Genomic DNA, 22,849 nt, shown 5'->3' with positions numbered 1-22,849 from the left:
TCTCCAGTCTCGAGTATGTAGAGGAGGGCAGCTGCAGAGAGCGTCTTGCCTGCTGCTAAGCCTAAACGGGATAAGCTGGTGAGACGCTAACAGAAACGCTAACTGAGACGCTAATAGAAAAGAAGCACCGAGCTTGTTTGTTGTTTTTAAGACTGCTTCCATGAGAAGATTTTAACCTCTGGTTTTTAAGGATTGTGGTTTTCTATTGGTTTTAACCTCCACCTTTTATTGGATTATTTATTGAAGAAAGAACTGCACTATTTATTTGAACACCTGTTTTGTTGACTGTTTTAAATAAAAGCACTATTCACTTTTTGCACCACCCCTTGCTCAATTGTTTATTTGCCTCCATTGACTAGCTCACTCGATTTCATTATCGACGGTGTTGGGTTCAAGTGCTTCCAAACATCAGAAGGGAGTGTGGAGCCAGAACCCACATCGTCACAGCCCGTTGCTGTAGTTAAATGCGCCAAACCCACCCAACACAACCCAATGGGAAAACACTGAGGAGTGGACCCTCGCCACACTGGAAGGATGACTGGCCTGGGAGGAGATGAAGGATGAACAGGCCAGGCTAGTCCAGATCAACATGTTGTCACCAGGACAACCTAAAGACAAGGGGGGCACTAACCTGGAAACTGGCTTTATGAAGACTGCCTGCTCACCTCATGTCAACCTGAGACTTTATTTAGGGACTCCAACATCCCACAGACCTGCATGCAAAGTTAAACAGCAGCTCAGAGCTGGCCAGTGGGAGACGGAGGATGTGTGCCCAAGAAGAGCATCACCAGATTAGTCTCCCCACAGTCCTCATCTGGTTAGAAAAATTAATAGATCAGTGGATTTCTGACAATTTAACAGGCTCCTGTATTCAGAGTGACATATCTTCAAAGGAATGAATACCTGCAGCTATGGAAATAGCCAGGCCTGGCTCCTTCTGTGTCACAGTGATGCAACTTTTGAACTCAGTCAGTCCTAAAATATGCAAGATGGGCTTCAGACAGCCTGGCATTCTATTCTGCCTTGTACTTGGTATTTTTAGGGCATTCCTAACTTCCTTGTGATCAGGAAAAGTATAGAATGGATACAGGGGCATCACACCAGGGGTGATGAGAAAGCACATAAGTTATCATTCCATCTGTGGTAAATCAGTTGGATTTGTGATAAGATACTTACATAAAGGCACTCCACTCATGAAAGGAACAGGGACCTGGGGTTGTTATTATGCTTCTCACAGGGAGAGCACTAATGATCAATGAAAAGAAGCTTGGAGGCTCAACAAAGGGCAGCCTTGTTATGTGTGTTTACTTCAAAGGGGGAAATGGCCTGATAATTTGGAGAGCTCATAAAAGCATCTGACGTCTCGCCCTGAACTGTCTCCTGCCCTTTAGCCCATGTTCCTGCAACAGTCTTTGGCCCCCCACGGCCCTGAATTGAACTAAGCGGTCTTCAGAATGTTACAATATGTTATTAAAACTAAGCAGAAGCGGTCAACAGTTAAGAGAGGGGCAGAGTCCATCGCTTAGTGCAATTCACTTTCACGTTTGTCACCCGAAAGTTAATTTGCTTTGTTCAAGCCTCCCCTTTCATCTTGAGCAGAAGAAGGACTCTGCCACTTTAGATCTATCAGACAAGAGCGGTATCCATACAGCCTGCACAAATTGCCCTGTGAACATGTAAGTGGAAACTGCTCAAAGGTGCCGCTCCAGGCTGCCAGGCAGCAGAAAAGGAAAAAAATTGTGCTGCTTTTCACTTCATGAATTTATCCAATCCATTTGAAGGCCGATATCCTTGCCCATGACTGCTGCATCGACTGAAGCAAGTCATTTCCAAAAGCAGCCACCATTATGTATCGCTGGGCCGGGCACAACGCTGCAAGATTATTGTGTGATGTAAGCTGTTGAATTAGAAATTCATATTTCAGTCCGAGCCCTGGTGACTAATTTAAAGTGCTGGGAGATCAGAAATTTGTTTGCACCTGCACTGTATTTCCTTTTCCATTACAGGGGGCCCTCCTCGAGGACAGACAGCGTTGTGAGAGGACTTCCCCCTCAGTGCTGCAGGACACATCCATACAAAACTCTACATGAAGGTAGACTCTACAAAGGGCTGCAACCATCCATCCATCCATCCATCCTCAAGTCCTCTTAATCCAGCTGTGCTCCCAGCAGCTCTCACACCAGAGCAGCACTTGTTTTGGATGAAATCAATGCCTTTTGTCCGGTTGTTGGAAGGGAAAGATTGGTCCAGATGTCTCTGGTCAATAATTTGTGCAAGGTGACAAAACCTTCAGCTGCTCATCCTCCCGGAAGCAATGGAGGTATGTTACAAAGTCGAGGCATAACACATTAACTTCACAAAGGGGTGGGAGTTTGTTCCCTTTTATCTTAACTTAATAGCAGTTCCTGTTTGTATTCCAATATTTTTGCCCTCATTTTAGGGTTTTTTTGGATCACTGAATTTATTTCTAGTGTTCATATTTCTCAATTCATTTTCATTTTAATTAGGAAATCTTTTTTGTATCATTTCATCCACCATTTTGTCATTTTGCAGTCACCATTATTTTGGGTTCTTGTTGTCAGGCTGTGTCCTTGGAACTTGTGACCCTCGATCACAGTGCAATGATATAAAAGGTCACCCATGAAAACGCTTCCTCATCCAAGCTGTGGGTTCAAAACCCAAGCCTTTTATTGCTTTTGCTAGCTTTTCTAACTTTGATTCCTGGTATTTTCTGACCACTAATTTTTGTCTCACGTTTTGGCTTATTTCCTCATGCTGTTCGCTGTTAGGCCAGGTTTATACTTCATGCGACGTGACACATGCTCCGGCGGACGCTACTGCTATGCAAGCGTGGTACTGTTCATACTTGCACGTGTACGTGTTTTATCTTGGTAGAGTAATATATATATATATATATATATATATATATATATATATATATATATATATATATATATATTGCTCTACTTTCCACTATTGTATTATTAATATGTAGCCTTAGAATACCTAATCTCACAGACTTACCACTGTATATAAGGTATTATTCTATATAACTTCTCCCCACCTTCCCTTCTATATCTATAACCTCAGGCAATTAGATGTAGTAAAAAGACAAGCAGGAGTTAAGTTACACATAAAATAATGTATTACTGATAATATTCATAAATAATAACAAAATGCAAAGTACATTTGAATATTGGCAACCATACAACCTGATAAAATGGTGATGTATAATTCAGGTGGCACACAGACTTGTAGTTACTTAAAATGTCTCTAGTTAAAGCATCGTTGGTGCTCAGCTTTCAGCCACATGTCTGTTCAATATGGCTGAAGCTGTGCTCTTGATTGTGTTGTCTTCAGTTCATGGTGTGATGGTCTTCTTCAGTTGTTAGCAAGAGAAAGATACTTCTACATCATCACAGGTTAGCAAGAGAGATGCTTCTTCATCATATGTTAATTAGAGAGAGAATGTGAGGTTAAGCAAGTACATTTATAGATGTTCTCTCCAATTCCTAGAACCAATAGGACATCATGGTACTTAAAGGCCTCTGAGACAAGCCAATTCCAAACAGCCATATCTCAGACCAATGGGTGAAACCCCCCAAACCATATGTTAAACATCCTGGCTTCCTTGCAGGGGGTTGAAAGATTTTAGCAGAGAAATACTCATCAAACTGGTTTAAGACACATCCCCCCAAATCCTGTCGTAAAATTAGTCGTAAACAGGGGGGCAAACACGACTACCTCTCACCAAAGTAACACTAAATTACATTGCTTTGCCTAGATTACAAATAAAGACATACAAAACATTTATCAAGTTATATGCAAAATCTTACATCACAACAGTACGTTACGTAAATGTGGAAGATTCCAGCAGGTGGCAGTGCAAGTGAGAATGGTGAGAATAGGTTTGGCTTCGCTGTGTTGTGAATTACCTGAAACACCCATTAAGTTCTGAGCACACCTTGCCACAATATCTCTGAAAAGGATGGATGATTAAATCCATCAATCCAGGGATGTGCCCATTCCAGTTAGTATTGGGCACGAGGAAGAAATAATCCCTGGACGAGGCATCAGCTCATCACAAGGTGAATACAAGCACTCACATACACCAGCATCATTTTAAAGTCACCAAATCGGCAAACCTTCATGTCCTTGGAAGGAAACCAGAGCACACTGTGAAAACCCACCAGGAAAACATGCAAACTCCATGCAGGGAACACCAGCGATGTGACTCCCTGTGAGACAGCAGTGCTACCACTCTGCCACCGTGTCACCTCCATGTGTGTAATTATTAACAGTATTCATTATTTAAATGAAGTTAACGATTTCTCTGTAAACTGTAACATACATACTTTAATACATTACATCATGAAAGTATAAATCTAAGGATTCTAAATGTGCAGATTCAGAATATGATTAAATGAATGCATTCTGTGTGGTGATCTATTGCTGCTTGCCGCTGCTGACAGGTCAGGTGTAAGTCCCATGAGCGTGTAGCAAATTAACAACTGGGTCAGTTTTAAATTGACGTTTACGACGGTCTACTTTAATGATAAAGTAAGCTACGAGGTTAAAGTGGACATTTCGAGATTAAAGCTGATATTTCGACTTTAATCACAAAATACACCTTTTCACGGTGTCATTATTATTTTTTCCCTGTGGCTGTACAATCTGTTGCTGTTGTGAAGGTGCAAAAAAAATGATAGCACAGAAGATGGTATGAAAGACTTTTAAAATGTACCTTGTCATTACGATGGGGAATATGCGACACTTGAATATCTGCATTTTGCTTCACCACATCGAACCATTCATCAAACACCAAAGGGCGCACATTGACCTCGTAGAACCCTCAGAGCGTCTTTCTCTCACATGTAGATAGTAAACAGAGACTCTTAATTTCACATTCCAACTTTTATTACACTGCACCCCCCGACTTTTTACTGGTACTGCAACTTGCGCATGCGTCGCATTCATTTCTGAGGACCTGCTCAGAGGAAGCGTCAAATGAAAGCCTGGGACGGGTGGCAGCCATGATGCGTGCGTGTTGTGACAGATAGGGGGCAGTATTGCTCCCTTGAACCCTCCGATCAAACGTCAGACACCAAATAAAAGTCCAATAATCGACTTTATTGCCACAGTACAGTGCACACAGCACCCTCTCCACCACTATTTTCATAAACAAACCAATAATCACTATCACAAATACAATAAACAATCCTCCGACTCCCAGACGCGTTGCCCTCCTACCACCCAGCTCAGCTCAGCTCTCTGGTGTCTCCTTCAGTCTTTTATAGTCCTTGCCCCTGAAGTGTTTTGCCCTCTCTGTCCACATGACTAGAAACACTTCCGGGTCAGATAAAAAACCTTCTTCTTTACCCCAGAAGCATGTCATTCCCCTTGTTCATGTGTGCTTTCGGGGTGTAGGGAAAATAGTCACTGTTCCTTCCTGCAGTGCCTTTTATTGGCCCCCATGGTATCCAGCAGGGCTGTAAAGGAAAACTCCAACGTCCATAATTCCCTGCTGGCGTTCGGGCACCTCCATGCTGCAGGGAGGGCTCCACCTTGCGGCGTGGGGGTATTGGCCGGGATGAACGACCGGCCATCCTTCACAGCGTACATATTCTGAGCATGAAGTACAAACGAGCCCTTACTGTCATTTGTTGAGCTGTGCTCCCCCTTTGTCTTATCATTTATTAACACACCAGTCAGTCACGTCCCACACTCACAGTGGTGTTATAAATGTCTATGAAACTCACATAAAGCGTGTAGGTCCCATAATAAACATTTAAATACAATACGCCCCATGTGTCTCAAGTAGGCATCCCTTTATCTCTTGTTTCGGTCACGTCCAAAACGTATCTCTGAAGTATATAAACCCCTGGGTCTGTCTACACGCTTCTCTTTGTCTCGATCCGACCATGGAAGTCACTTGTCTTGTAAGTGTCTTTTAAAGGTTTATTGTTTAATGTATACTGTCTAATATGTATTCCTTAGTAAATCATTATTTATTGGATTTGGTTCTACACCTGTGTGTTTCTTTTGTATACACAGTGGAACCTCGGTTCACGACCATAATTCGTTTCAAACCTCTGGTCGAAACCGATTTGGTCGTGAAGTAATTCCCCCCATAGGATTGTATGTAAATACAATTAATCCGTTCCAGATCGTACGAACTGTAAGTAAATATACATTTTTTTTAGTTTTTAAGCACAAATATAGTTAATTAAACCATAGAATGCACAGCGTTATAGTAAACTACATGTAAAAACATTGAATAACACTGAGAAAACCTTGAACAGCAGAGAAAACTAACACTGTAATAGTTCACTCTATAGTGCTAGGAACCGCTCGCTAAAAACACTTTTATTTTAATGAGTTTTAAGCACAGGAAAAAAAATGAACATTTGAAAAATCTGTAACTTAATAAACCAGCAAGAAAAGTAACATTGCCACAATGCACACTATGAACCGATCGCTGTAAACAGAACTGACAACAAAAACAAGCCTTTTCTACCTTACGCGTCCAGCCCTCCCTCTCTCGCTCGTTCGCTCGCTTTCTCTTTCATGTGTGTGTGTGCCTCTCTCTCGCGCACGTGTGTGTGTGTGTGTGTGTGTGCGCCTCTCTCTCTCGCGCCTGTGTCTGTGCGCCTCTCTCATGTGTGTGTGTGTGTGTGCGCCTCTCTCTCGCACGCCTGTGTGTGTGTGTGCGCCTCTCTCTCGCATGTGTGTGTGTGTCTCTCTCTCTCTCTCTCTCGTGCTGCCTGTGTGTGTGCGTCTGTCTCTCTTTCGCGCTGCCTGTGTGTGTGTGTGTCGTGCTCTCTGGCTCTCTGTCTCTTGCTCGCTGCACATGAAATGCACAGGGAGAGACTGAACATGTACAAACCGAAAGGGAAACTGGCTTGTTCGTATACCGAGTGTGTGGTTGTGAAAAGTTTGCCAAACTTTTTGGTCGCAAACCGATTTGTACGTGTACCGAGACGTTCGTGAACCGTATTTCAGTTTACAACAAGGTACGTCCAGTAAAAGCCTTCAAAAAAGCTTACCCTTGTCGTTTTGATGCGGATGTGCCGAGTTGTTTAAGCTCTCTGTGGCCTCGTTGCACAGACAGCACGAAGTGAGGCACAAGACGAGTGTGATACAGCATATCAAGAGTCTGTAGAGGTGAAAGGTTTTAAAAACAGTGCAGCTCAGTCTTTGTGGGTGTAGGCGTGTGCTAGCAGAAAGCTCTGTGGGCATGGGGTGTTTGATGGGAGAAATAGGTTTGCTTATTCATGGGAAAGTGTGATAAACACAGCCATTCCTCAGTGACCCTTCATGGGTCATTATGGAAAGCACCTACATGCACAGGGATAAAAGGGGTCTGATGAGAACAAAAGTCAGAGATGAGAAAACTGAAGGGAAATTAAAGAGAGAGAAAGAGCAGAATGTCACAGTCGAGCCGATACGGAGTAGAAGGGGCAAGTCAGACGGGTGGCCCCGAGAGGGAGCGAGAGGAGCGGCACTCCAGGGTGCAGGTTGATCCTGTTGAGCATTAGGAGGAGCAGGAGTGACCAAGTGCTCCAAGTGTCACATAAGGATGGTGCCAGGATGACAGACTTGGTAGCTCTGGACTTCTCAGCAGGTAGCAATGTTGGTGGCTGGAATGGGAGCAGGAGAGGGGGCCATGTTCACCTGCACCTCAGCTCTGCAGAGGAGAGGGGAGAGAGAGAAAGAAGTACTGAAGACGAGAGGCAAGAAAAGAAGAGAACTGATTCTGTCTTTGGTTGGTAGTTTTGGTTTTAATTATTTATTAACTGGTTTTAACTTCACGATTATACACTGAGGATTATTTGTTGAAAGACTGAAACTGCACCACACTTTTTAGACTCTCCTGATTGTGATTTGTTGCTATGAATAAACACACTTTGCAGTTGTGCACCATAACTTGTTGTTTGTGTCCTTGTTCATGTTATTTCATCTTGATTATGACTATTGATGTCCTTGGAAAAGGAAGACACCCAAAGCAGCAGCCACCCAGGGTCCTTAGCGGTGTCAGATGGTGTTGTGTCAAGGATAGGGTAAGGTTGAGTGTAACGACAGGGCCAAGTGCTGCAAGGCTAAGACAGAGAGGCTATGGTTGGATCAGAGAATATATTTTGATGCCAACGTACCAATCTGTCCACAAGTTTTTACCATACTGCTTCCATTCAGTGGCCTCAGAGAAGAGTTTATGGATGAACGCACAAGAGAAGTCCTACAGTACAGAGACTCCAGTGAGCAGATGGTGTCATCAGTGGCCATTGAAGTAAGGACAGGGCAAAAATGGAGGGCAGACAAAGCAGTGGAGGTGGCAAAATCACACCCAAGGCAAAAAGCGCAGGTGGCAGCATAGCAGTTGGCAGAACGGCATTGGATACTTCCCAAAGATGCAGGGTGACAAGGCTCAGGGCATGAAGAGACATTATCTCATCCAGGAAGAGGTTTGAGCAGGCGTGGGGGAATAGCAGGTGAGCAGGACAGTGGGACTCAGACAGCAGGGAGCGTGGACAAGGTGGTCAAGTGTATTGCTGCGCAGGATTACCTGGTGTGAAAGCAAGGGGGCACCAGAGAGTTCCAAACACGACTACACAGACGCAGTCCCAGATTCAAACAAAGGGTAGTTAACTAAATAAATACCTCCAAAAGTATCAAACCACGAGCTGTCTCTCCTACAATCACCTCTCTTTTCTGCACCACACTGCTCTCCTCCAGTCAAGTGCTCACCTGGATAAAGCAGCGAGGTCCCTTTTATTGAGGACCCAGGAGAACTTCTGGTGTCAGGGCTGTTGCCTGTTGGAAGTACTTCTGGGTTACATGGAAGTTCCACTTACCGGGAAGCACATCTTCTTGCAGCGCCCTCTTGCGGCACCCACAGACCCCTGAAGTGTTGCGCTACCGGACTACAACTCCCTGCTGCACTGGCATAGCAATGGATTGTGCAGATTGTGCAAAGCACAGGAGCCTAGGAGCTTGGGGGGCCCACTTGGGCCATATAATTTTTTTATTTATTATTTTTTATAACTTAAGTAAAACAACGGTTTCACAGTCACAATGCAGTGGCTTCAACGTTCAATGTCTTGTTACTATCAACTCTGACCTCGATGGCTGATGACGAACTGTATGCTGCTGCCGATCTTCTCATTGAAGACAGATCACTGTGCACTGTGTACTTTCAGTGACATTTGCACAGCTTACATGTCAGTGCTAACCATACCAGTGACTGTTACTGTGTGTGAACGATTGTTCTCCAAGTTAAAACTCATCAAAAATGACCTCAGAAGCACCATGTCGTGAGACAGACTTAGTGGCTTGGCTGTATTCTCAGTTGAAAATGAGCGTGCCAGACAACTAGACATGCCAAAACATTGTTGGGACTTTAGCACAACAGAAGGCATGCAAGCGAGTATTTTAAGGTACGCGTTGCAGCAACCCCTAACGGAAGCAGCCGAAAGAAGAAGAAGAAGTGATATTAGAAGTAATATGATTTGTGACTTGTCAGTCAGTTCCATTTTTGTAAGCTTTAACAGTTTAACATATCTGTAATCTGTTTTCTTGTGTACCTTAGTATGGCTTACTCTGCATTAATGTCACTACTGTGAGGATTTGTGAGCGTGGACACTTTATGATGTCCATTTTCTCAGAACTTGTGTAAAACAGGTCGATTGTATAGTAGTAGCCTGTCAGCTGCTGGTGTCATTTTAATTTGTTACAAATTGAAATTGCTTCACTTTATAGCACAGAACAGTTTCTACTTCTTAGCTTAGGTTACATTTTAATCAGTTTCCTTCACAAAGTTGTCTTGGAAAAGTAAGCGGGTCCACATTTTACATATATTCATATACTACCCACACCTCCCACATTTCATTCCCACAATTTATTTTATTTATGCCAACTTACAGTGGCTGTAATAATGTGATTTTAAAAAGTTATTACAAATTCCATTTAGAGAGGTGGTTTGCTTGTCAGAAGCGCCATCGTCATCCCTTGGTGTCAGTGAGGACTTCGCAAGTCCTGCTCCCTTCGACTACCCCTGGCACGAGAGATCTTACACTGACACAATCACGGATGCCACTGCCCAGCCGGCCCCTAGGATCTAGTTGCAAATAAATTACTAACAGTTATGCTGGACAGGAGGGGCCTGCCTCAGGGCGCGGCACAGGGGCCTTCAGCAAGCTAGCTATGCCACTGCCCTTCTGGTTCCCAAATGGGTGCCAGTATCGAGGGAGGCTGTCATCTAGCAACTGGGGGGTATAAACATCCTCTCCCATCCTCCTCTTCTATCCCGGCCACGGAAGGTGTCACAGACATGTCCAAGTGGGATGCCTCTTCATTTACTTGGGGCTGCCCACCCCGGTAAGGAGATGTCTCCTTCTGATGGGCTGTCCATCCATCCACTTGGGCAGTCTCTTTCAGGTCTGGCACTTTTCTCTCTCTTGGCCTGTATGCCGGCTAAGATCCTCCTGTCTGGGTAAGGAACCATCTCTTGGTCGGGATGCCCATCCGACCCGTGTGACTCTTACACTGGTCTAACATCATGTGTGAAGACTTCCGTCATGTCCGGTCACTTGTGTAAGGTGTCTACGATGCCATCATTAGCCCAGCAAAATTACACTTCTGAGGCAAAAGCAAGACATGTTCCTGTCCTCTGTGCTTTGGAAAAGATTCCTTAGAACATTTCCTCAGTAGCTGCCCAAAGGCTCTTGGGGAAGGTCACTACTGATGGTGCCACAGCCAGGTGTTCAGGGCAATTGCTGAGAGTATAGCTGCTGTGATCAGGTCCAGCTAGTACCATCACGCATCCTTTGTGAAAGCTGAAGAGAAACCCCTTCCACAACCAAAAAAAAGAATGAACCTCCACTCTACAGCTGCATGTTGACCTGGATAAACAGGTGAAGAGTTCCACAACATATTGTCATGACATCACACTAGCCAGACATTATCATCAACTCTGAGGTGACAAAACACCTTATCATACTGGGTCTCACAGTGCCCTGAGAAGAGCGTATGGAAGAAACAAACGAGAAAAAACGTGCAAAGTACCAGGAACTGTTGGAGTAGTGCCAGGACAGAGGCTGAAAGACGCTCTCTGAGCCCATTGAGGTTGGCTGTGGAGGTTTTGCAGGACGTTCACTCCACAAAGTCCACAATCAATTGGGCATTATAGGAGAAGCAAAGAGGAAGGCCATTAAATTCATGAGGAGGAGGGTTTGGATTAAGAGGGCTGATCTGTGGGTGTCTGCTGCTGGGACGCAAATCGGGTCAACCCCAGCTTGGTCACCTGGGGGAGGGTCTCTGATGTTGAAAGACCAGAAACACCCCATGATCCCAGGAACATCACTGAAGATGGGTCTCAGGACATCTGGACGACACATCTTACAGACAGTGCTTATTTCTATATGTCTGTGGTCCTTTATGTGAAGAAAAACTTTGCAATGCTTTTTTATTAAATTTATCCCTAACAGACTTACAATTGTGTTCCTGTATTCTCATTGAAGGACCTGGTCAGTCTTACAGTTAGAAGCCTGACTGGCTACGTCCCCTAGGAAGACTGACAGAAAAGGCTGTTCTGTAATCTGATGGCTGGGGCTCAAGTTGATCAGCTGAGCAGAGACACCACATGACGCCCCCCTTTGAGTCAAGCTGAATGTGGGACAACACACCCTGTAACAGTTTTCCACTGTGGAGGGTAACAGTTCAAAAGATTATTAAAGAAACGTTTTAGAAAATTCATCTGAATAGGATGAGAAGTCAAGCAAAATGACACCTTTCATTGACTAACTGAACAGATTACAATATGGAAGCTTTCGAGGCAACTCAGGCTAGTCTGCAATCACTACTGCCTGAAGAAGGGGCCTGAGTTGCCTCAAAAGCTTCCATATTGTAATCTGTTCAGTTAGTCAATGAAAGGTGTCATTTTGCTTGACTTCTCATTGCATCCGTAATGGCTAACACGGTACAACGCCTCACCACTACTGAGAATAGGATGGACAAGCTGTTACACCAAATGGCTTGTTCTTATCTCTCTTATTATATAAAAAAATCCTGTGACGAGACATGACTTTTTCAGAGAGATAATTTCAAGTCCCGCGAGACGAGACTGTGTGCCAGGAGATTTAGCCAGGCCCACGGCCCAGTCACATCTCATTCGTGTGAATGCTATTGTCAGACACAGTTCCTGTGCTCTCAGCTCTTATAAATTTTTACATTTTCCTCATTTTAATACAAGACATACAATCTATTTGTTTCCTTCGATGTAGTCTTTTCCTGGACAATAATTTTATATGTTCTAGATGAAACATCAAAAACTAAGTGAAGAAGAAAGGGCAGGACATCGAAAAGAGGCCCAAAAGCATTGGAGAGAAAAGAATTCAAAAAACAACAATAATAATCTATGTGCAAATTCGGAAAATAAGAAAAGTTATAATCAGCCTAGAACAAGTGGAATTGAAAACCTAACAGGTCTAAGCGGGGTCGGAAAATAAAAGACAAAGAATAGAAGACAAAGTAGAACAGCGTAAAGAGGTTCAAAAATGTTTGCGCGATACACATGCAGAGCAGGTTAGAGATAATGAAAGCACTAAAATTCGAAAGTCTCAAAAAACTGATAGTAAAGATCGCATTAGCGCTAATAAATGGAAATTATTACTCGGTGAAATAACGGAACAACAAAAAGAGATTGAATATATGGACATAGGTGATATGACAGAAGTACGTATATATTGTTCAGAAACTTGTAGATCGTCTAATTCGTGTTGCCATCAGGGAAAAATAGTGTTTCTTCACAATGAAGAGGCGTGTCTGCGAGAAATAAAAGATTTGTTATTTGGTGAAAGTGAAATCCACAAACACTACAGGCAAAATATCCGAGTCTACAATAATCTGTTCGTGTTCAGATCATTCAATGCTCAAAACGTAGATTTACACGATTGAGGACCATACGCTATGAGAATCTGTGGTCCCGCAACAATTAAAGCTATCTACAAGTTTACTTTCAAACAAACCACAGTTCAGTCAGGTTTAGATTTATGATCATGGAGAAGTGATGTAACATAGAATCGAAAGAGTTAAACGATCTGACGTATTATAAATTCTACAGCCAATAATGGATACAAAGCCATACGTCCAAAAGTAACGCATTTTACACGAAATTTATCTGAAAAACACGAACAAAAATGTTTTCTTGGATTTCTATATGAATCCGAAAGATCACAGTTGCATTTATAATAAACCAACATGTGACGAATTGTCAGCGGCAATAGTTTCGAAAGACGGGGATATCAAAGATAGAGTTCATATTCATGTTTATCCAAAAGCAAAGCACGATTCGTCGCAAGCAGCAGATCCTTGAAATGACAATTTCATAGTGCCTGCACAGGGGTTGGCAAGCAAGGCGAGCAGGGGGCAGAGCCCCCTAGTATTCTAATATAAAAAAGATAAGTCGTGTTTTAGAACTGGCACATTGTGGCCTGGCCTTACTATCATTGATTAGCAGGCATTTTAACTGAGGCAGACACTGGAGTTATCCAATCAGCTCTCTCCCTGTGGAGTTGGGGTGGGCTCTAAGTTATGCCAAGTTGCTGCCAGATGGCATTGGCACTTTTCCAGTGTTGGTTTTAAGCACAAATGCTTAGGGGACACCTGTGAACCATCGATGCACAAGTATCTGCATTAAAGGGTCAGGGGTATTAAGGAGGAGGACTCGGCAGCTTTAAGTGCAATGTAGGAGCCAAACCAGTCCGTGTCATGGCAGACTTATGTGCACACCCCAATTTGCTCATATCGGGTCAGTTTAGAAGTGCCTATTAATCTTTGGGATGTGGGTGGAAAATCCAGAACAGTTACCTTTCAATACCAAAATGTCTCCTGTGCTGTCTAGCGGTTGAAAAAAAAGCATTGGCAAAACTGTACTTGCTACGCTTGTGCCAATAAAAAGCCTGTTCTCCTTTGATTTGTGAATGATTGTTTCATTTCACTCCTGACTGCCTGCCATGAATTTCTTTCTACAGCTGCGTCACACGTGAGTCACTTTCGCGGTGCTATATGCTTCCACCAGACATGGCTGGCAGACATCTATGGGTGCTCTCTGTCGGTGTGAGCCGCAGTTGTCAGGGCACATTTATACTGAGTAAGCAGCTGCATGTGCCAGTCTTCTCTGTGTCGCATGAATGGGGAGACGGTGCTGAATCACAAGCCCGATGGTGCCAGCTTGCCATGTCTGTTCGTCTTCTATGTGCTCTGGGTTTCGTTTTATTGCCAGACGATGGCTAATTGTGGCCTGGAGCTGGCAGTGTGATTGCTTTTGGGGTGACACACCACTTACAGTGCGAAAAAAAGGAAAATATCTCTGGAAAGAAACTGCCTGTGTCTGATGAGCGCTTTGCAGTTTTTAACTTAAAATAAGAGAGTGCGTCATGTAATAAATCAAGGACCTGACGAGGTTATCATTATTATAATTGTGCGCCAAACACTCGTCTCCTCCTTTTCCAGATCAGATGGTCTGGTTGCTTAGTTTCAGCAGACGCTGCTCTCCACTCTCCGCTTGTCTTTGTGCAGCGGGAGCCTAATTCATCAATTCCGTGCCAGTGTTTTATAATTAATATTCAACACGTTGAATGCTCAGATTTTCAGTATTTTCCAAATTCCGCATCCTTCAGCTGTGATCACAGGGATGCACTCCGCTGCGCAAAGGCACTAACCTGCTTTTAATAGGCTTTGCTTTTCAAAGCTTGTTTTGCAGCCATTGCAAAAAAAAAAAAAAGAAAAAAGAAACAGAATGCATGCTGTCATGTCAACAAAAAAGGAGTCATGTAGTGAACGTCAAAATAAGCCAAGCAGTACTGGCTATCAGAGCACTGAGCTGAGCCCGCACCACCACACAACAGCAGGGTGAGAATGACGTGGCAGCCGGAAGAAGCACATGAGCTGGGGAGCGCAGCTGGCGGGGATTTTCAGAGAGAGGAAACAGAAAAGCACACTCCCCTCCAGCCAGGTGTTCACGAAAAAACTAGAGGGCACCCATCAGGACTTCATCCTGAACGGCTCGAAAGCAGGGACGTGTGTGAGGTTCGTGGCTGGTGGGGCACGGACTCCTTCAGAGTCAGATTTACAAATATATGAACCCAAAAGAGTAGCTTATTCACTATTCAATTGGCAGCCAGCATGCACGTTGACTACTGGTTATGTTTCATATCTCATCAGCATTCTTCACACACACAGGTAAGGTGCATATTTGGTTAATAAAAGGCCGTTACATTTATAGCGGTGAGAGAGAGCGCATTCCGCACCCTCCATGTGTTCTAAATTTGCTGTTGCAATTCCACAATTCCTGCGGTGGGTTGGCACCCTGCCCAGGATTGGTTCCTGCCTTGTGCCCTGTGTTGGCTGGGATTGGCTCCAGCAGACCCCCGTGACCCTGTATTCGGATTCAGCGGGTTAGAAAATGGATGGATGGATGAATTCCACAATTCATATTCATTCAATACACATGAAAGTATAGAGTGGTGTACAAAAAAAAAACGATTTCAAGTTTGACCTTAATTGAAATATTTAGTTGTGTTTTTAAACACTTTTAATTCGGATGCTTTTAATACAGACTGTTCAACAAAAGAATAACAAGAAAAACAAAAGAATATCTTATTTAAAATTTTAGTTTTTAAATATTGGATTTCTTTTTCTTAGTCTGATCCCATTTTTTTTATAAAATTGAAAACCGTTTATGGTCTTACACTTCATTTGTAAATGAAGTCCATGCGCCTATCCTTCTCCACGAAAATCTCCATCACTTTCTTGTAAAAGTTCTCCTTATTTTCCCTTAGTTTTAAAAATCTTAATCTTCCATTTTGGCAGTCAGTCGGGAACAAAAAATAAAACTTAATGGACTGCTGCAGTGCACTTAACTTTCTGATATCGCTAACTTATTGGTGCTGAGAGCCTCTACATAGAAGAACAGCAGCAACGAGCACCTGTTGGGCTCACATGCGCCTCCTTCGGGGCGGCACGGTACTGTCCGCCTCACCTTGTGCCAGTTCACTGCGATTTTATGTCCGATCAACAAGACTAAACATTCATTAAAGATATTAGCCAGACTGTGGAAAGCCAGGGTGAATAATAAATGTATCTGCAAACATTATATTGGCGATATACAGAGAGACAACAGCAGGCAGCGCAAATTGCAGGCATCAACCCCGTGTGTAAGGGAGAGCGCAGTCCGAGGTGAGGCTCATCTCATCTCATCACTGCCGCACCTCGCATTTCTCCCCCATTTTGGAAAAGGAAACGCACCAATTCAGCGATTATTGACTATAAAAATGATTCAAATTATTGGAATTATACAGAAAACAAATTTATAGCACAGACCAGTAGACAAATTTATGTTATCATTATGTTTTTTTTACTTTTCATGATGACAGGGCTCTGCCTCCCCTGACCGCACGTCCCTGCTTGAAAGAGACAAAGGAAGGTCTTCTGCCAGGACTGGGCACCACTCGATGGCTGTGAGGGGAACTAACAGTGCTACTTTTTCGTTTGACCTTATTTGAATGTGGTTTGCAACACTAAAGGTAGAAAGCAACATAAAAACAAGGTGAAAAAGAGAAAGTGTATTAAAAACAAGGGGCTTCAGCAGGAGTGCAACCATCACAGGTCTGGAATCAGAATCAGGAACTAGACAAGGGCAAACTGTGGGGACAATGGCAGTCCATTGCATGGTACAGTGGGCTACAAAGAATTGTACGTCAGCCAGAAAGAGTACTGGAGTACCCAGAGAAACAGATGCAGGGGGGACGTGCAAACTTCATACATCGCTCACCAGGCTGGAGGTATGAAACAACAATCACTAATCACTGCGCCATCATGCTGCCTGATAGCAAGGAGCTGTAAGAAGTAAAACATGTTTGTTTGATTGGTGAAAGAACAAAAATTAACACCACCAGATCACCCGTCCCCCCACAAGGCACACTCATTCACACTCAGACACACGTGTCCTTGAGATGTGACGGGAGATGGGCAGAATGTGAAAACTCCACACAAGCAGTGGTCAGGCATGGGATTTGAACGCAGTCTCTGGCAGATGTGCTACCCAATGAACAAATAAAGTAATACAAATTTTACATATAAATATCAGCCAGCAACACATTACTAACCTGGCCCCCATTTGTGATTATAGCTGAAAGGGTTACCTCCCACTCCAGGTCTCCCACGGCTATTCAAGCTAGGGAATCTGCTTTACCCCTCCAGGCAACACCCCCGTAGAGACCCCTTGGGTGCCGAGGAAAATAAACTCAGCTCAGGTGAGCCCCTTTTGAGAAGATGCAATTTGGCCAAACCGTTCAGAAGCACTACATTTGCTCATTTGATGAACATTCTCCAATGTCACACTAGCCTTGTTCAAATCTAAAATCTATATATAAAATCCAGATTTAGATTGGGTTTTTACTATAAGTTTTCTTGAACATTCCATTTGATTTTGCGACCTCTCTCATCACACTAAGTATTATAGTCTGCTTGCGGTACTGATTTATTTCCTCTAATTTCTGTGTTCCTTTTGCTGGTGTAGGAAACCACCTCTGGCTTTCTTTGCAATCCCTCTAAAGGAAAGACCTGCACTTTTACAGGTTGTGATGGTCTCTCTGTCTTCCTTTGTTAATTGCTTTTTTCTTGCCATCATTCCCCAGCGTGGCGGAAGTGCCGGCTGTCCTCCAGGCAGCTCTCCGGGGGTGTCACCCTAAATCTTCCCCCCAGCACTTCCTGGTGTGGCAACAGGTCCCCAAGGCATTGGGGCGCCTCCTGGCGGTGACCACGGGCCCCTACAGGGTAGGGCTTCCATGCCCTCAACCCGTGGCCCCCAGAACAACCAGGAAGGCAGCCCCCATGTGATCCAGGGTGGGCTTTGACCCTCTTCCGGTCCCTCACGGCATCCCGGCCAGGTCATTGCCCCTGGCATCCCTGACAATAGATAGATAGATAGATAGATAGATAGATAGATAGATAGATAGATAGATAGATAGATAGATAGATAGATAGATAGATAGATAGATAGATAGATAGATAGATAGATAGATAGATAGATAGATAGATCTTTTACAGAAGCTCTTTAAATAAATAAATACAGAATTGCCCGTCTGCCCCCCATTGTTATAAAGAGTTGTCGTTTGACTAGTTTTGACCGAGTCTGGCCGTTCTCTTCTGATCTCACTCTTTGACACGGTGTTTCCATCGTGGACTATGAAGCACTAATATCCCAAGTGGGCCGTGGACCTCTACGCCCCAGTCATTCTATGCTCAAACTGGCATAGCTCACAGTGTGGCTGTTCGGAGGAGCGGGCTATTTGCATTAACAGGCAGGTGTGCTCAATAATGTGGTCACTGAATGCATATAAACTCATTTAAAATAAATTAATTTCAAATGACATTCTAAATGTTTTCATTCGACTGATACCAAACTTTAAAGCAGCTTTCTTCAGAGATTGTCTTCCATCGTCTTTAAGTTCTCCTGCTCTAAATGGATTGACATAAATGCCCTGGTTGGCTTTCAAGATGAATCATTAATTTGCCAGTCATATGCAGCCTCCCACATTCCAGCGTCTCTTCAGAGGCCTCCCTTTTAAAATTCAATTTGCAACTCTTGCAGCAAGCCGCTTCAGAAATGTTACATTATGTTATGCTTTTCCCCTACTGAACAAAGGCTCGCGCCCCCCTGTAACCGTATGTGGTGTTGCCCCCTTTCATGCCGCCCGACCTGGTTCTCTTCGTTAATAACTCTAATTCAGACGTGTGCCTCATGCCGAGCTGCACTGATTTATTTGTAGTTGTCACTTGGGCTGTTTGTGAAATAAAACAGCACGACATTGTCTGTGGCACATTTGGAGTTGGGGGGGCAGGGGGGGCGTACAGTAAATGCTGACACAGGCGTGATGTGTATTATAATCGGACTGTCACGCTGCAGTTTTCTTCAGGATTTCCCTGTAGCCAGCAGTGTAGAGAACAGCTACTTAAGGAGCGGACATGCATCAATATGTTGAAAAAGGACAAGGACAATGTTAGGAAACACTTTGAATGACATGTGCCACTATCCCAATAGTTTACCAGTACTGGGGGCAGCAAAGGTTGCTCCTAGAGTAAATAACCCTGAGACAGGACCTTGGGGGGCTTTAAACTCATCCAACCAGTGCACAAAGTCACCTTCCCATGTCGAATTTTACAAAGACCCCACTAGGTGTTCCAAGAGCGCATTGCTGACCCTGGAAATGTTTTGAATGCTGCTCTTCAGAACTGGGGCTTAGAAGCTCCTTCTACCGATCCACTGAGTGTGTAGTCTGGAGGTGACTGGTGATTCAGAAGACAAGATATAACAAGAAGACGCAAACCGGCCAAATTGTGTGACAGGGAGAGGCTTACCCTGTACAGGAAGGCCCAGATAGCCTCTAACATTTGCTGCTTTTGTTAACTTTAACTTTTTTTATTACTCTTTTGTAACCTAATGTAACATTCTCAAACCTGCATATTCCAATTCAGGGTTGGAGGGGACCAAAGTCTATCATGGTAGGGATGGGTAGCTCTGGACAATTTAATTAACCAAATAAACTAACATGGATGTCTTTGGAAATAGAAAAGGATGAATTGAATATTGGGGTTTGAAAACCCACACGGACCTGAGGAGATTATGCAAACTCAACATGGGTGTTGGATTTGAACCCGGGCTGCTGAATGTGCAAGATCTGATGGTCTTTTTGTAACACCTTCGCCTACCTGCTATTTAACCGCCTTCAGAGATGACCTGACAGCACCAAGTTTGAGCTCGTCCCAGATAGTTCATGGTCAGGAGGACCAGGGCCTGTCTCGGCAGCACTGGGCATACAACAGGAACCAGTCCAAGATTGGATACACCTCATCTTCGTCTACTGAGTCATTCAGTCCAATCTATGAGTCCTTGGGATATTATGGGACACTGAGACGATTAACACTGACACATGGTGAACATAAAAGCTGCAGACAGACAGACAGACAGTCAATGGCCAGGCTGGTATTTGAGCGAAGGACTGTGGAGCTGAGAGGCTGTAACACCACCACATTTCATAGTTATGTGGTGCCCAACACATACGTGCCATTAGGTGGACAATTACAAAGTAAAGTGAACTGCTGTCATTACAGGGCCATCTTAACATATGGGCACTGGCCAAGGGCTCTAGGAGCAAAGGGGCCCCCAATGTTTCTGATGCCTATGTATGTTTCTGTTTTGCTATCAGTGCATTATTTTGCCCAGGCGACCTATGATGCTGCTAAGATAACCCTGGCTGGCAACTTACAACCTACAATTTGCTCCAGAACACGGAAGAGACTGGCACACGAGAACATCATTTGCTGATTCAGGTGGGGGGCTTGACATGGAGACGACAGCAATGCCTGACCATTGGAAGAGGATATGAATTTGAAAGAGTGATCACAAAGCACACCAAGAGGATGGCCGGACGGCCTTATTCAATGCGCTCATTGAGAAGCAGCAGGTAAGAATCCAAGAGTCCTACTTTAAACTTGAGAAGTTCACGAATGGTTATGGAGCCATGGCACAAAAAGTTCACAACTTATAATATCCTTTAGCAATGAGGGGGAAAAACACATGGAGGAGCAAACCTGTATGGCACCAGTACATCCTATAATTATGAAGCAGACAAGAACATAAATAAACAGAAACAAAAAAAAAATGTGAAACAGCAATGCAGCATTTAAATGTCCATGCATTTGTTTCCAAAATCCCCTTCATTCCATTTTCATGTCACATATAAATTCCCAGTCCATTCACCTTGACATGCATATGCTCTCAGGGCACTTACACAGAAGGCCTGAGACTCCTCCATTCAGCCTACAGTAGTCTGCACCAGCCAGGAGACAGGGAAGGAGTGCATGCTGGGAGAACATGGAAAGTCCAGAGTGAGTGAATGGGCCGACTCTGCAGCTACACTGGCCAGTGCACCATCGTTTAAACCTTTACTTAAAAAGTCAGACCTAGACCCACACATACTAAATAATTATAGGCCTATTTCAAATTTACCATTTCTCTCTAAAATACTAAAAAAAGTAGTCACCAGTCAGCTTCAGTCACACCTTACGCATTACAATTTATTTGAGAAATTCCAGTCTGGCTTTCGCACTGGTCATAGTACAGAAACTGCACTAACACGGGTTGTAAATGACATTCTGATATCCTCTGATGAAGGAAACTCCACTGTAATTATGTTGTTGGACTTAAGTGCAGCGTTTGACACCATTGACCATTCTATTTTACTGCACAGGCTAGAAAACGATGTTGGGCTTACAGGCCCCGTGCTCGCTTGGTTCAATTCTTATTTATCAAATCGATTCCAATATGTACAAAAATGTGCTGACAGTACTCCATCATTATACACAGAAGTTCAATATGGTGTCCCACAGGGCTCAATACTGGGACCTTTACTGTTTTCACTTTACATGCTTCCACTAGGATCTCTCATTAGGAAACATAATGTTAATTTTCACTTGTATGCAGATGACACCCAGTTATACCTTTCATTTAAATCAAATGAAGTTTCTCCGATGTTGTCTTTAATTAGTTGTGTTAGTGAATTAAAGGAATGGATGAATGAGAACTACTTGTCTTTAAATACAGATAAAACAGAGATGTTAATTGTTGGAGGGAATGACGCTGATCACAGCAATATTTATCTCTAGTAGGAGACTACTGCAATGCGGTGTTCACTGGCTGTTCAAACTGTTCTTTATACAGCCTCCAGTTAATCCAAAATGCGGCTGCAAGAATTATTACAAGAACAAGAAAATATGAACACATAACTCCAGTTCTTAAATCCTTACACTGGCTCCCAGTTAAGTTTAGGGCTGATTTCAAAATCCTCCTTTTAACATATAAAGCATTAAATGGCCAAGGTCCGGCTTACTTGTCTGAACTTATCATGACTTACAAACCTGAGCGCACATTAAGATCTCAAGATGCCCGTCTGCTTAGGATTCCAAGGATTAATAAAATAACAGTGGGAGGTCGAGCTTTTAGTTACAGGGCCCCTAAACTGTGGAATGGTCTTCCTGCTTCTATAAGAGATGCCCCTTCAGTCTCAGCCTTTAAATCCCGGCTGAAGACTCACTACTTCAGTTTAGCATATCCTGACTAGAGCTGCTGATTAACTGTACAGACTGCATCTCTGTTGTTAGTTATTAGCACTAAAACGTAAGTAACAGGATAGTTAGAATTGAATACTAACCCTCACCTATTCTGTTTCTGTTCTCGGTACCCAAATGTGGCAATTGGTGCCACGGCCCACCTGCCAAATTGTTTGCCTGCCTATGGTAAAGTCATCCCTGATGGAGGATCACAGGAATCATGGGAAAGAGGGGTCCTTTCATCAGAGCAACGTTTCAGCCGTGGAATGGCCAACTGGGGAGGCAGCTTGATGGATGAGGTCTCCAGAACTCTAAAAATATCCAAATCTTATTATGTGATATCACCTACTGTTAAATTCTGCTCTGTACTTCTAAAATTTTTATTATTATGCTGTATTAAGGATTTGTTTTGTTCTGTGTATTGTGCTGTATTGACCCCCTTCTTTTGACACCCACTGCACGCCCAACCTACCTGGAAAGGGGTCTCTCTTTGAACTGCCTTTCCCGAGGTTTCTTCCATTTTCCCTACAAGGTTTTTTGGGAGTTTTTCCTTGTCTTCTCAGAGAGTCAAGGCTGGGGGGCTGTCAAAAGGCAGGGCCTGTTAAAGCCCATTGCGGCACTTCCTGTGTGATTTTGGGCTATACAAAAATAAACTGTATTGTATTGTATTGTATTGTATACC

Source organism: Polypterus senegalus, chromosome 6 (genome assembly GCF_016835505.1).
Source record: "Polypterus senegalus isolate Bchr_013 chromosome 6, ASM1683550v1, whole genome shotgun sequence".
Lineage (NCBI taxonomy): Eukaryota > Metazoa > Chordata > Cladistia > Polypteriformes > Polypteridae > Polypterus > Polypterus senegalus.
The sequence above is the reverse complement of the archived record's forward strand: the minus strand, read 5'-3'. Positions refer to the sequence as shown.